Genomic DNA, 15,312 nt, shown 5'->3' with positions numbered 1-15,312 from the left:
ACTCACTCTTGGGCTTTTTCTCCTTTGGCAAGTCTTTTCCTATCTCCTCTTTGCAGACAAAGTTAAATGCCTGTCCTTTCATGCTCCCATAGAACTACTCAGTGTATACTTTGAGCTTGGTACCATCAGCATAGGATTATTTTTTACATATCTACCTATCTAAAATTTGAGATAATTGACAGTAAAGAGTGTAATTTATTTATTCTCACATTCCCCTGCAACTAGTTTGTACCTGCACACTTAATAGCTATCATGAATGGACACTCACCATGTGCCAAGTGTCTGAAGCTATCTCATTTAATCTCCACAACAGTCTTATGAGGTAGGTCTTATTCTTGTTTTATAGATGAGAAAAGTGAGACTTGATGGGGTTAAATCATATACCCAGGGTTACACAGGTGGCAAACATTAGAGCCAGGATTTGAATCTACGTCCCCACATTGTCTCCAGAACCAAAGTTTTCAACAGTTGAACTATTTATTAACCAGTGGCATCAAAAAAAAAAAAAAAAAGCTCTAGCTTTCAGTAAGTGTTTAGCAATAAACTAGACCCTAGATGAGAACCGGTTTTTGTTTTGTTTTTTTAGATACACTAAAATGTCTGTATCACCCTGCAAAATTCTGTGAGCATTTGTCATTTATCTTAAGGCTCAACCTGGTCAGCTCTCTGGGTTGACATTTGCAGAGAGCAGAAGTCCAAAAAAGTATCACTTTCTAAGTGTATCTCCCATATTCTATTGGAACTCAGAACAAGGCTACAAATTGCTGCCTGGACCACAAACTGCAAATAGCATTTGGCCTTGAGATCTACTGGGAGTTCCAGTAGTAATTCTTAGGGCCACCTAATTTCTCCAGAATCTCTCATCCCGACATCTTTCTCTATTCTGCTACTTCATAAAGAATGAGAAGCCCCTCTAGTCAGCTATCATGTTTTATATGCCCACCCCAGTGTTCTGCAGTTCTTTTACTAGCAAGAGTTTGTCCTATCAGAAACATTTTTTTTTCTACATATTCTACCTCTTCCTTCACCTCTTGCCTTAGGTTTTCATAGTTCACTGTACATCATTTTCATCTGAGAACTTAAAAAAAGAGAGAGCGATGCCATCTTCAGAGATTCACATTCAGTTAGTCTGGGGTAGCCCTAGGCATCTTTGTTTTTTTAAAATTCCTCAGGTATTTCTGTTACATAGCTGGGATTGAGAACAACGACTTTAGACCCTACTATCCAATGAGGGTGCCGCTTCCTTAGATAAGACTGGTGGAGGCTGCTCACCCTTTCTCATCCCAAGCCTGTAGGCCTGAGAGAACGGAGAAGGCAGACTTCCTCTTTTTTTACTCAAAACGATTCGAGATCCGTACTTCTACACTTGCCTACAAAATCCTCTCTTTTGAGATTATCACCACCTAGTTCTCCTGGCCAAGTGCATTGTTTGCCGTTGAGGACTTTGGCTCCCAGTTTTCCTTCCTACATCGGTGCTGCCACCACTGTGTGAAACAGGATATTAATGGATACCTCCTTCATACCCTTTCCTTATGGATCCTTGATCTGTCTCAACTCTAATGAATTTTACCTCCCTTCCACTTCTGCAATCATTCCCACGGCCATCTTTTAAACCATTGGTTCTCAAGCAGGGTTGTACATCAGAATAACCTGTAGAGTTCCATAAAATACCAATGTCTAGAGCCCACCAATAACGTACTATATCAGGATTTCTGGGGATGAAATCTGGGCAAATGAATTTTTTAAAACTCCAGAGATAATATGCAGCCAGAGTGGAGAACCATAGTTGCCCCAAATATTTTTATTATCCAGAATAACCCTTTCTCTGCAATATTCAACCTTGTTACCTCATTCTCTGAGCTCAGCTTCCCATCTGGCTAACCCGCTAATTGTTTCAAGTGCTTACTCCTATTTTACTTGTTCTTTGATCTCAACAAGACCTCAATTTCTAGAAGGTAATGGGGAATATTGAAACAGGACAATAATAGCAGATTTGTGTTCCAAATATCATTCTAGTCACTTCCATTTTTAGCCAATTTCTCAGCTCCCTTCTGGCTGAGACTCTATGGTCCAGCATGTAAATTGCTCTTATGCTTCTGTCCTGGAAAATTTCACTCTTTGACTTCTTGTTATAATTGTCCTATGAAACCCTACCCTAATAGAATCCAACTATGAAAGCTCTCCACTTCTATTTCAAGGCTGCCAAGAGTTGCTGGAGGGAAATCATACAGCCATGCAGATTGGTTGGTGCTTATAATAGTTGGGTCATTAATGGTGCTTGACAATAGTTTCCTCACCCCTTGCCAACTTCCTTTTCCAGTCACCACACCTAATATTCCAGAAATTCAGAACTCCGCTCTAACTTTGGCTCTACCCCCTCCTCCCTTACTTTCAGCATGTGACCTTCCTTCTACTTCACTGAGATAAATGGAGGGACTCCTTTATTTCAGTTGAAAATTCCTTTGATTTCACTTTCTCTCCTACCCCTGTGAATTTATCTCCATCAGTAGCATCTTCTTCTCTTCTCCTGCCTCACTCCTGTCACCTTCTACCTAAAGTGAATCCACCAATTATGCTCTATTTCTTCTTGTATCCTCAATCTCTCCGTCTCTACTGGCACTTCTCTTTTGGCTTAAAAAACATGCTGAGATCACTGTTGTCCTTAAAAATTAAAATGCTTCTGCTTCTTCACTTACTTCTCCAGCTGTTATAGTCTCAGCTTTTCCTTCTTTAGGTTAAACTTTTTGAAAAGGCAATCTAGATGTATTTAGCTCTCACTCCTCAAACCAGTGTAATGGCTCCCCTAAAGTCACAAATTAGCCTCCTCCTTGACCAGTGGCTACTTTTCTGTCCCTATAAGTGTGGACCTTTAGTCAAAACTGACATTTGTGACCACGAACTTCTTGACGGTAACATTTCCCCCACCTTCTTTCATACAACTCTTTCCTAGAGTCTATTTCTGCATTTCTCAGTTTTCTTTCTCAGCCTCATTTGCAGGTGCTTCTTTCTGTTAGTTCTTTAAATACTATGGGGAATATTAGGAGCTGTCCTAGGTCCTCATCTCTTCTCATCAATACACTTCTCCCTCGGGTCATCTCATCCACATGCATGATTTCAATCCCCATTGACACTAGTGATTCTCCATATATACCTCCAGCCCTGACATCTGTGTTGCACCCCAACCCCAGGTAGTTAACTGGCTACTGAACACCTCTATTTAGGTACCTCACAGACCCCTCACACTAAATATTTTCAAAATCAAGCCTAATTATTTAATTAACTAATTATCTAACTAATTAACTGCTTTTCCCCATCTAAAACAAGAAATAATAACTCTTCTTTTGGTTCCTAACTCAACCTTCTCCAGCTCTTCCTCTTACCATCTGATTAGTTGTCTAGTTCTATGAATTCTCCTCCCTAAATAGTCCCTCTGCATTATCCTCTCTTATTGCTGTTACTGGCCCTTAAGCCAGGCCACTCTCATTTCTCACCTGTATGACTCCAACAGCCTGACTGGTCTCTTTCCCTCTCTTCCCGATTCCTCTTGTGGCTAGAGTGATATTTTAAAACACAAATCTGATATCATTGCCCTGCTTCAATGTTCCCCCATTGCCTTCAGAATTAAATTTAAACCCCTTAGCATGGCATAGATAAGCCCTCCAGGATCTGGTCCTCACTTACATCCACAGCTTCTTCTCCTACCCCTCTCCCACTCTCAGAGCACCAGTTTTTCTGAACTACTTGTAGTTGTATTCATAGAAGCCCAACTAACAGCGTGTCATGCCTACTGCCTTCAAAATGATGGTCTTTCTACCTGGGATGCCATTCACTCCTTAATGGCTAGCTCTATGCTAGCCATTTAAGACTCACCTCAGTTCAATAATCATCTCCTCCAGGAAGCCTTCCCTAACCACCCCTTCCTTCAGTCTTGAATAATTGCCTCTCCTCAGTTCTCACTCCTACATATTACACTTACCACGCTAAACTCTAATCGTTGAATAACTTATCTGTGTCCCTGACTAGACCTTTGGTTCTTCAAAGCCAGGGACTGGGACTTTTTCACCTTTGTACCCCAGCACCTACCTAGCACAGCATCTGACTCAATGTTTAATGAATAAGCAAATGAACAAAAAAATGAATGGATGAATGAAAAACTTTCATTATATGAAATGAGGCCCAGTAAATGGGGACAGGTCATGCCTATTTGCTGTTATGTGTTCATAGAAGAGGAGAAGATGACTGATGTCTGCCAAGAAGGCCTAAGGGTGAGGAGTATATTTTAGAGTTGTTTTTGTAGTTAAAGTTGTTATTGGTGGCGTTGTTGCTATTTTTACCCCAACAGTGGGAATGACTCTGTATTCATTCAGGCACACCTCTTGCCAGGTACCACTTTGGAGCCAAAGGCATATATGGCAACATAGATGGGCATGGTTCAAGGTTGAGCAAAGCAACCAATTCTTCCCCCAGATGAAGTCCCTAGATGGTGCTATGGCTGCCTTCTGAAAGCAATTTAGAAAGCTGTCGCCTGAGTCTTCCTTGTTGTAGGAGTTCCATTTGCTATCTTCCCCTAAAATTCCTGGAAGTTTTGTTGGGCCTACTCACTGAATGTCATATGGTCATTTTCAGATTTATTTTTTAGAACACTTTCTAGCTTCTTGGAAACAGAGCATGCAGGGAAAGAAAAAGGATGACAGAAGACAGACATAGGAAAATGCTTTCCTACATAAATTTAGCCTAAAAGCACAAAACAATCATCTTCTTTTTAAAAGCAATGAAAAGCATGCAAAATATTATGGTACATGTCATAATTTTAAAAGCAACATTTAAAGCCTTGTTAATACAGAAAGCTAAAAGCAAAATATTGTATAAAGCATTTTTGATGCAGAAATAATTTTTCTAAAGAAAAATAAACACATAGTCCAGCTAGTTCTATGAGGCAAGCATTTTACAACCCTGGCTCTAAAACACAACTTCCTCCTGCTACTGTCCCAGCTTCTTTTCCTTTGAATCAGTGAGCCAGTTAGCAACTACACTGAATTGTGGATCAATGTAGTGACAGGTTATTCTGGGTGATTCATTAGAAACTTAAGTAATATTCTGAACTTGCAATCTAACTGGGAAAATAACCTTAATAAACAAAAAATAGCAACAGATACTGCCAAAGAAAATTAGGTGCTAAGTTGGGCAGAATAGAGTATAGCAGCATGTCAAAGAAAAGATCACAGAAATCTGTGGTAGACAGTCAGGACCTACTGGAGGAGGCATGTCTTGAGAAATGGGCCTTAAAGACTGGATACCTCGATGCAAGGGTAAGTCATCTCAACTAGGAAGAACAGTAAAAGTAAAAGCTTGGAAGTAGGGATGTATATTGCATGTTGATGAGGAAATGAGAAGACACAGTAAATAAGTAGGGTGTAGCCTTGGAAATCAGGAAGGGAAGAAAGATGAAATCGGAGGTAGTAATACAAAATGTGCTGAGAAAGGTTTTTGAATAGTTGAATGACACAATAAAAAAAAGGTGTGAGAAAACAAGCTAGATAACTGTGTGCTGCTAAGGTACACATGCCATGGTGGGGGCAGGCTTCCAGATGGTTGCTGTTTCACTCAGGTGGAAGAGGAGAATGAATGGTGGAGTGGAATGGGGAGGACCTCCCTACCACTGTATCTGTTATCTCTAAGATCACCTACTGGAATTTCCGACAAACTCGGGGTGTGTGTGTGTGTGTGTGTGTGTGTGTATGATTTCTGCAACTATGTTGAAAATTACCTGAGGATAGGGAACTTTGTCTCATACGTAGTATCCCTCACAATATTCAGCACAGAGCTAGGCACATAAAAAGTAGGCAAAACTCTTTTCTGAGTGGTATATAAGCAGTTAAAAACATGCTCCAGATTCTAATTTTTAAACTGAGATAGCTAATAAATTAAATCTGTGCTCAAAGTCAGAATGCAGCCCAGATTTGTGCATTGGCTGGATACCCATGTCTCTATCCTGTGGTCTTCCATTAAGTCCTTTGAGATAAAGGAAGCCTAATAAAACATTCCACTGGGAGGCTTGTAGTGAAGTTGCTGACACCGAGGCCCTCCTGGGAGGTGCACTTATCTCATAATCCCTAGCTTGACACCAGAAGCCCTTGTCCTTCTTTCCACCCTTTGTCCCCCTCACCCTACCCAGATGCAATCTGTATTCATTCAGTGTTATATATTCCTAAAGCTAAACAACTTTTGTAGACACAGGGACCACTTCTGGCAGACAGTGGAGATGGCTAGGTTAGAGATCTGTCATATTTAAAGGCCTATTTTTCATCTCAATATTCCTGAGCATTGATTTGGGAAATCCATGTTGAAAGGATATAGAAGTCTTATTAAAGGGCCGTCCACCTTCTATGGGTGACATCCTTCATTTTCCTAACAAATGATCCTTAGTGACTTGGTTACTCTTTAGCTGGATGATAGACGCTTTTGGTGTTTCACTGATTTATCTGTTACTAACAGGCTGTCAGTTAGTGCCCCAAACAGGTCATTTACAAAATGTTGCCTTTGGTCTGTAAGAAATGAAATGCCTTACTGTCTACTTAACTACCAGGAAAGTGAATTAAATACTGTAGTTGTTCCTTTTTTACTTTAAAAAAATGCCATTTTGCTCTATCCTCTGATTTGTGGGTCACAGAGTACACTGTGCCATAACCCTCCTTAGGGAAGCCTTCTGAAGCCTTCCTTATACTTAGGTAACAGTAAGTATCTCAGAATAGTTCTTCCTATGACAACAGCAGCCCTGCAGGTTTCAAAGAGGCAGGCACTCATTTGTGAGAGTAATAGTTCCAGAGGGACTGATTTCTGCAAAGCATGTTCTAATCCCTGAGACATCTGCTCTGTAAACAAATATCCTGTTTGGGGGCATATTACAAGAGGGGACCCACAGGAATTTCTCAACTTCTGAATTTACAAGAATTACATTTCCCTGTACACAAGGAGAGATCAGTTCTTTTGTTTACACCTAATTTTTTTTTTTTTTTGGTATAAAGAATATCATTGTGTGGGCCTACAAATTTATTTATTTTTTGCATTGGAAATATGTGAAAGTACTATGTGGTGACTACAATAGAAAGATAGGCATAAAAATAGATTTTATTGTCGGTGATACGTATTTAAAGCAACTGACAGTACATGGTGAATAAAAATTTAAAAAGAAATTCCACATAACATCCATATTTCTGGCTTACACTTAGCATCTTGGGCAAATACATATCGATTCTGAGCAGAAAAGGAAGGTGTTCATTAAATGCGTAAGAGGGCCCAAATATCTTTTACATACTGGATCATGAATGAATCTAAGGGGAGAGATGATAGGTGACTCTTGTGTTCTATTTTAATATTCCATATTTTTCTTTTTTACAAAAGCTAGTTACTTCCTGTTAGCAAATTAGGCCCTCAGGAGGAATAACTTGCCAGGATAAAGGTATGACTACTGTTGTAACCACTGAGGCACCCAGGTTCTACTTGCTTCTGTAAAAATTGAATTTTTGCATATTCCATTGGCTGAAACCTGTTTACAATTAAGCTACTCTCATTTTATGCAAGCAGTACAGTCTTCACCTACCACTGGACTAGGAGTTGGGGGATCCAAATTCTAGGTCTGCCTTGCTTTGCTTTTAAGTAGTGGAGCAAATTTGTGGAAGTCATTTAACCTCTCTGAACTTCTGCCTTCCTCTGTAAAATGGGAATAATCCCTGCCTTATCTCCATCATAGGGAGTTTGAAGAAGGTAACTGCTATGAGAGGTTTTGAACATTATAATACACCTATAACGGCCTTCCAAAATACATCATCTTATTAGCAATATACTAAGTAACAGGGTGACTATGTTTAGACTTAGCACTTTCATCTTATGAGTGATATCCTTGGAAGTATATCTACCGAGAAAAGAGGATTAAACTGGGCCATTTTAAACATTCACTGCTCTTATTATAATATCTTTTATTATATTAGCAAATCTCAAAAGCATATAGTTGGGAAGGCCCATGGTGGAAGGTCCATTCTCCTGCCTTCATGTAGAAATTGCTAAAGCCATGAGATATCCAATGAAGATTCTAGAAAATGTCACTCTTAGTAACCTGTAGCATCCAATTAGCCTATCTGGAATTTATGTCTAGTTCCATTCTCTCTGGTGGAATATTAAGCCCATTTTCTCCTGCTAGGTCTTCAGTGGCTATGGAAAACAATATATGTCCTTCTCAAATTAGCAGGCTTTAATGTATAGATAAAAACTCAATGTGGTACCTGATTCTGCAAGAGTGGCCACAAGCCCAATTCACAGGTCAGATGTTCCATGAGGATGATGGGATAGGGGAAGTAAAATGATAGTCACATGTGAGCCCTTCAAGTCGCCCCCACTCACACATGCAAACAGCTAGCACCTTCAGTGGTATCATCTTCAAAAACATTCAGCAACAGTGATTATTCTGGGAAATCATTAGGAAGTTACCTCTTACTCATCTCCTTCTAGGCAACACATACTGGTTCCACTTTCATTTGCATTCAATTGACATATGCAACAACTTTGATGGGAAACATTTGAAAACAAAAAGCAAAGATGAGGCAATGTCTTAATGAGACCCTTCTGATCATGTGGATAATTATACAGGGTAAAAGTTTGAGGAGAAAAAAGAGGCTTCATTTGCCTTAACGGGGAAAGCAACTTCATATCCCTTAGCCTTTGTCAATGTTCCTCTTCTTGCAACACTTCATTTTTTAAAACGTATCTAACTTCATGTTTGATACAGCACTCTTCTGTCTTCCCCTCTTATTCCATCCATCCTCTGTACCTTCTCCACCTCCTAATCTCCCTTTCAGTCATTACTTCCTCTCAATTTATTTCTCCCTGTGGCTTCTTTACCTTAGTGTAAACATCTCCCAATCCTACATTCCATACTTATCTTGGATTTGACTGTCTGGTGGTTTTAGGGGGCTACCATATTTTTGCCCAGTTTCCCTGTTCATTGGCCTTAAAGTGGAAGCACAGACCCTGGTAGATAGGGAGTGTGTGTCCTTATTCCACCTTCTTCCCATTTTAACATGGGTTGCCTAGGAGTAAAGGAGTAGTACAAGATACTCTTCTATTGGGGCATAGCACTGACCCTAGAGGACAAGCAAGATGCCATGTCCCTCAGGTTTCCAAAAGGGCAGCGCAGTCATTTCCAAAGAGCACTCTTTGCTAAGCTGGATGGGCTACATTTGCAGAACCAAGAATGTAAGCACCATTCAGGATGTAGCAGTCTCTGATACCTGGCTTTCTGATAACAGAACCCTGAATTAATTGACACTCTTACACATTATTGGTGCAGTGATAATAACTTTGAGCTACTGCAAGATCCCAAAGGGTCTTCAGTATCACCAAAGAAAGACTGCATACTGTTATCACACTAAGTATATTTTATTGTGCATTAATTAGATGAAAGTTAGTAATATGCATTGACCAAAACATTTGATTAACAAGACCATAAAGGATAACTGAGAATTTTCTTTAATATAATTGTTGTGCAGCAAGGATTCCTGCTGTATAGAGTATATAGAAGATGACATACTCTAGGAATTAGAACAATATATATTCAATACAATAACAAAACTATATAGTACTTTAAGGACTCTTTCACATATATGAACATACTTATTTAGAACTTCAGCTTTTTAAAGTAAGCAATATGCAAGCCTATAAAGTACACACCAAAAAAACCCTACAAAACACCCAAAGCAAATGTTAGCATATCTACATTATCAAGAATATCTTCTCATCATCATGTCTTTCAAAAATATGTGAAAAAGTTCTTTCTTTCCTTTCGAGTGGCAATTTTTAAAAGTCCCGTCTTCTGAAATTCAGATATGTTTCAAAGCACACTATCATTTTCTTAAAGAAAAATGAAAGCCACCGCTGGCTTTTAGATGCTGGGAACATCGTTTACCACATATTCCCTTTGTCCCATTTCAAGGTAGTGTGATATAGTAAAGTAAGCATAGGGTTTGGAGTTAGAGAGACTTGGGAGGCTTCTGGCTTCTGTCATTTGCTATGTGATTCTACGTTGTCTACTTAAATGCTTTGAGCTTAAATTGCCTCATCTGTAAAAAGGAAATAATATAGAGTGGCTGTAAGTATTAAATCAATACATTTAAAGTGCCTGGCACATAGGTTGGCACCCAGTAACTAGTCAGTAAATGGTAGAACACTTCCTATTTGTCTTGATTTGATTTATATACAATGATTCCCTCCTATGCCTCCAAGAAGAAGGATCATCACATCATTCCCAGGCTCACCAGCTCCCAAATCTCTCTCGATTCCCCACAAATAAAATGCACATGAACTGTGCCCTTTAAAGGCACAGTCCTTTACACAGCATTGCATATCCTCTGAAACACACCTAATGCTCAAGTGCAGCAGAAGACACAAAACATATAAGCATGCTTCAGTAGACACAGACGTCACACAGAACATGTCACCTCTAAATGCAGCCTCGCAGCCTCACCTGCTTCTTTCCAATATGTTCTTCCAAGCTTCAAGTCCTTAACATTGATTATTTTTGGAGGCAATATGCAATTTTCAGAGTCCTGGCTGCATTCACTTGCCTCATTGTTTTTTCCTTATTGGTTGATTTATTCATGTATTTATTAATGTATTTATTTGTTCATTCATGTGTTTATTCCCCACCATGTTCCAAGATGGATGTCAGGTGGCTTACAAGAATACACAAAATACAACATGATAGCATAAATTCAAAGCAGATATAAAAGTAAAAGGAAAAAACAAAAACAATAAAAATAGGAACATGAAATGGAGCCTGGCAGAAAGCTAATACAAAGTGCATACATACCGTAGAGTCCCATTACAAGTGCTATGCATTGACCACACATTTGGCTCCAAGCTTTCTAGTAGCCAACAAAAGAGAAACCTGATCAGTCCCAGATTTCACAGGGCCCATAAAATAAAATCAATGTATATGGTTAGGATGTCTCTTTCCTGGTCTAAATCCTGAAAACTTTTCTACAGTAAAGTATCATAAAATGGTGGCAAACTGTCCTTCCTAAATTGCTCTAACACCAAAATTCAGCTTCTGGAACAGTCACCAACAAAATAAATCCTCAATCTTAAAATTACATCTACTATTTCTTTTTTTTCCTTCTACCTGTCTCTTGAAGTTCCACTTAGTCAATGAATTGTAGCTATTAAAATGACTTCTTCAAAAACAAACAAACAAACAAACAACAAAAAATCCTCTGCTGTCACCAAAGCAAATATTTTCAGTTAGGTAATGAAATAGACATCATGAAATTACAATGGCCAAATTTGGAAAAACCCTCAAATATCCAACAAAAGAAAATGGTTAACTAAACCATGACGTCATCCTATGATGAAACATTATACACCATTGAAAATGATATTTACAAATACTTCACATAAATGTAGGAAAATATTCATGATAAAAATGCTAAGTATAAAAGCAACAAAACTGTATGCATTATGACTTTTTCTATGTAAAAATTATATATGTGCATACATAGCCATAGAAAAAGTCTGGAAATAAATCCATCAAAATATTAACATTGCTTCTGGGATTTGTGATTATGGGTGATTTTATTTTTTTCTATATGCTTATCGTTATTTTCCAAGTTTTTGACATTGATGAACAATTTATGATGAGACCAAGAGGTACTAAAAAGAAAAATAGCAACTTAGTTACCTCTGGCTTGTAAAATTATAGGCACATTTAATTTTCTTTTTAAAATTTTCTATAACTGACATAAAAAATGGGAGGAAGTTACTTTTAAAAAATAAAAGATTTTGAAAACCTAGTTTTCTCAGTTGTTCATTGATAAGGTCCAAAATGCTACAAATATAATGATATTATGGTTATTCAGCACTTCCTAATTTTACTTTTAATAGCCATCTGGTACTTATAATTATATTCAATTATCACTAAAATTGTGATATTTGTGCCAGGTATTACTATCCTCACTTAACAGGTGATGAAACTGAGGCTCAGAGAAACCAAGTGACTGGCCCAGTGTCACAATAATCAGTGGCAGAGCTGAACATGAACCCAGGTCTCAAGAACCCAGGTCCAGTGCTCCTTCCATTAGTTCAAGACTGACTGTGATTAAGCAGTTACCAAGAGATAGGAACACAGAAATAGTAATCCCTCTTTCCCCATGAGAGTCAGGTTCCTGAACAACCCCCAAGGTAAGAGAGTTCAGCTGAGGAGATCATGATATCGGGAAGGAAAAAAATGGGCAAAAATGAGGTCTCAAGTAAACTGTTGAAAACCCTCATAAATATTTTTATGCAGGCAAACAATAACAACAGCACATTACATAAAAAGAATAATGAGTTTACACAGTTTAAATCAGTAAAAATGATAGGCTTTATACAGTTTCCATTTAGATCCTGAGATGACTTCCAGTGGTGATGAGGATGTATCTATCACTCATTATGGTAGTGGCAAATGGGGGTGACAGAGAAACAATGAACAGAAGTGGACTATTCATTTAGTTCAAATTATGGATATCTATACTCTTAGAGTCAGTGAAGTCGAATCCTGAAGTTATAACAACTTGCTTGAGGCTTTATTTCTATCAAGCAAGTGAATTTAAGTGGCCCTTCTACAGATGCTTTTGTCTTCTCAAGTCCTTTTTGAAGACACCTTAGCAGTTCTGTATGGAGCTCAATTTAATCACTCAATCTTTGTCTGAAGGTAGCTTATTAGCTATCCGGTAAGAGTATTTAAATGGTACTACTTGATAATTTAGGCTTTTCTGAGGTTTCTTTCTTCCCAATGTAGTCTTTTTAAAAGTCTCATAGGACCTTTTAATAGAGTCTAATTAAATCAAACTTTGTCTGAAGGTAGTTTTATCAGCTGTCCAGCAACAGTATTGAATGGCACATGATTTAAGTTCTATTGAAGATTGTTTCTGTCCAATATGATTATGTTTGAAGGCATCATAGCACCTCTTTATAGAATTGTAAGTCACTCAAGCTTTGAACAGGTAATATTTGACACATGTAAAGATGTCAATTTTAATTACCTTCTTAGGGAGGTTTTAATCTTGTTCTAAAAATTTTGCTCCTGTTTCTTATAGCTGTATTTGTTTCCAGTCCCACAGCCTCCTAATTGTCTTCATCATCAGTTATGATAATAATCTCTGGAGTCAACAAAGCTTCCTGAGGATCAGCCTCTAGCAGCATTAACTTGAATTAGTGTCAACAGGCTCAGATTCAACTTCCGCCAATGATTGCTCTTGTGCCAAATTTTCATCCTCATCCATAGGTTTTTCTTGTCTTTGGGAGGGATAGAGGAAAGATATTTCACCACCTCTAGCCAAGTCTTCTCACAGGTAACATTAATGACAGGCTCTGTTAAACTATCTAATGCCTCTTTGGGAAGTTACCTCCTGAAAACCCATTAAAAATCAACAGCCAAACCTTTATTAAGGATATGCCATTAGTAATGATGTAGGAGTCTCATGCACTAGGATTTTCAGACAGTAGAAACTTCGCAAGATTGTGAAGAAAGTTATACATTAGTTTATAATAAGCCTTCCTGAACAGCCAGATCAAACACTGACTGAAAGGCTCAAGAATCTGAGACACGTGGCTAGTTATAAAGACAACCTTACCATTAGGATGCATATTGGCAAATGTACATGAAACACCAAATAGACTGAAGAATTAGCAGGACTTTGAATTCAAGATATTTTTCTTTTCTTTTAAGTAGTCTTGAACATCCCCAAGAAAGTACTGTTCAAACCATCCCTTAAGGAGAGGAGGATTCATCCAGGCTTTTCTATTTGCTTGCCAGTACACTGGAAACTTGGCTCATTTATTTCCCCTGAGAGGGTTTAGGCACAGTTTTCTGTAGAGCAGCAAGGGTTTCATTATGAGGTCACCTGAAGTATTGGCAAAAAATGGAAATGTCAGCCTCTCTGATTTTGCTGACCTCAGCATCAGTGGGCTCTTGCTCTTCCGAAGTATTCAAAGGGTTCCAAAGCTTGAGAGTCTCGATAGCACTAAAGATTTGTGTAGGCACGTAATCCCCTTCTTCAGCCACTTCCTGAATTTGTGGTGAATACAACATGAGAGCTGCAGGAACGGTTTGTTCTTTGGCACAACCGTCAAATAAGACCTGGTCTCCACATTATGGTGCACCTTAAATTCCTCAAACCATCCCTTACTCCCAACAAAAATTTTTCTGGATTCATTTCAGTGTCTAAGAACATGTCTTTGAAAACTCCTCTTGCATGGTCACAGATCTCTTACATTGAATGTGTTTCATTATTCTTCGGTTTATCTTCAATCCAGACGTTTAACTTCATTTCCATTATTTCCATCCTTGGGTCATGAAGAACAAAGCATCTTTTAAGTTATGTAGGTGTACAAGTGGCAGTACTGGCCATACTAATAGTTTCAGCTTTCTTTATGGTAAGAATTGTAGATTGATTAACAGTGTATGTGACCTACAAAGCTATTTATTTTACCTTGAAGAAGCAGATTGAGAAAGTCCTGTTTCTCTTCTAAAGTCATCACCCTTCTTGCCCTCTGACAACTTTCTATGGTGTCAGTGCCCTTGTACTTGCTTCATATCTGTAGAAGCCATGTTTCAGCTTTGTGCTAATTAATGCAACCTGAAAGTTACTTACTAGAGATTTCATATCCCCGCTCATCACAAAGCGTTAGCATATGATATTTAAGCACTAAATGCTATTCTAAACACCAGAAGGATAAATAATAATATATTGGTGTGCTACTCAGTGCACATGGGGCTATCTAGGGGACAATAGCTTGAAGAATGAGAATGGAAACAAATGACTCAGAAATGCCTTCCCACTTACAATATAGTCAGAGAGACAATATTGTGGCAACGTAGACTGATTCCCATATACTGAATTCAAAATTTTCAGTTACCAAAAAGGTATACAGAAGTAAACCTATACCCAAATTTCCAAAAAGAACAACTTAAAGTTAGGGAGGGATTATTTTAAATTCTACTCTACATTATCAGAAAGAAAGTCACTGTTGATATATTCAAGACAGTACTGTTGCTATGATTACCCTTGGCTTAACACTATGAATTTAATTTTATGTGAAAGGAAAACACAGTGTAAATGTATTTTCTGCCAGCCCACAGTAAATCAATCAAACATTATTCTCCGACAAAATGCAACCTCTGAAGATGTAGATGTAAAGGTCAGGCAGGCCCTGAACAGTCAATCCTCAAGAAACAACTACCTAAGAAAGAAAGTAAAAATGAAAGAATAAACTATCCCATTT

The 15,312-nt window shown here is 38.3% G+C and overlaps 1 protein-coding gene across 4 annotated transcripts in view; it reads right to left on the bottom strand.

Annotated features, from left to right (window-relative positions):
* PAK3 (p21 protein (Cdc42/Rac)-activated kinase 3) overlaps positions 1–15,312 on the bottom strand; it is a 285,967-nt gene that overhangs the window by 86,840 nt on the left and 183,815 nt on the right. The window lies entirely within an intron of this gene.

Source organism: Colobus angolensis, unplaced genomic scaffold, assembly GCF_000951035.1.
Source record: "Colobus angolensis palliatus isolate OR3802 unplaced genomic scaffold, Cang.pa_1.0 Scaffold324, whole genome shotgun sequence".
Lineage (NCBI taxonomy): Eukaryota > Metazoa > Chordata > Mammalia > Primates > Cercopithecidae > Colobus > Colobus angolensis.
The sequence above is the reverse complement of the archived record's forward strand: the minus strand, read 5'-3'. Positions and strand labels throughout refer to the sequence as shown.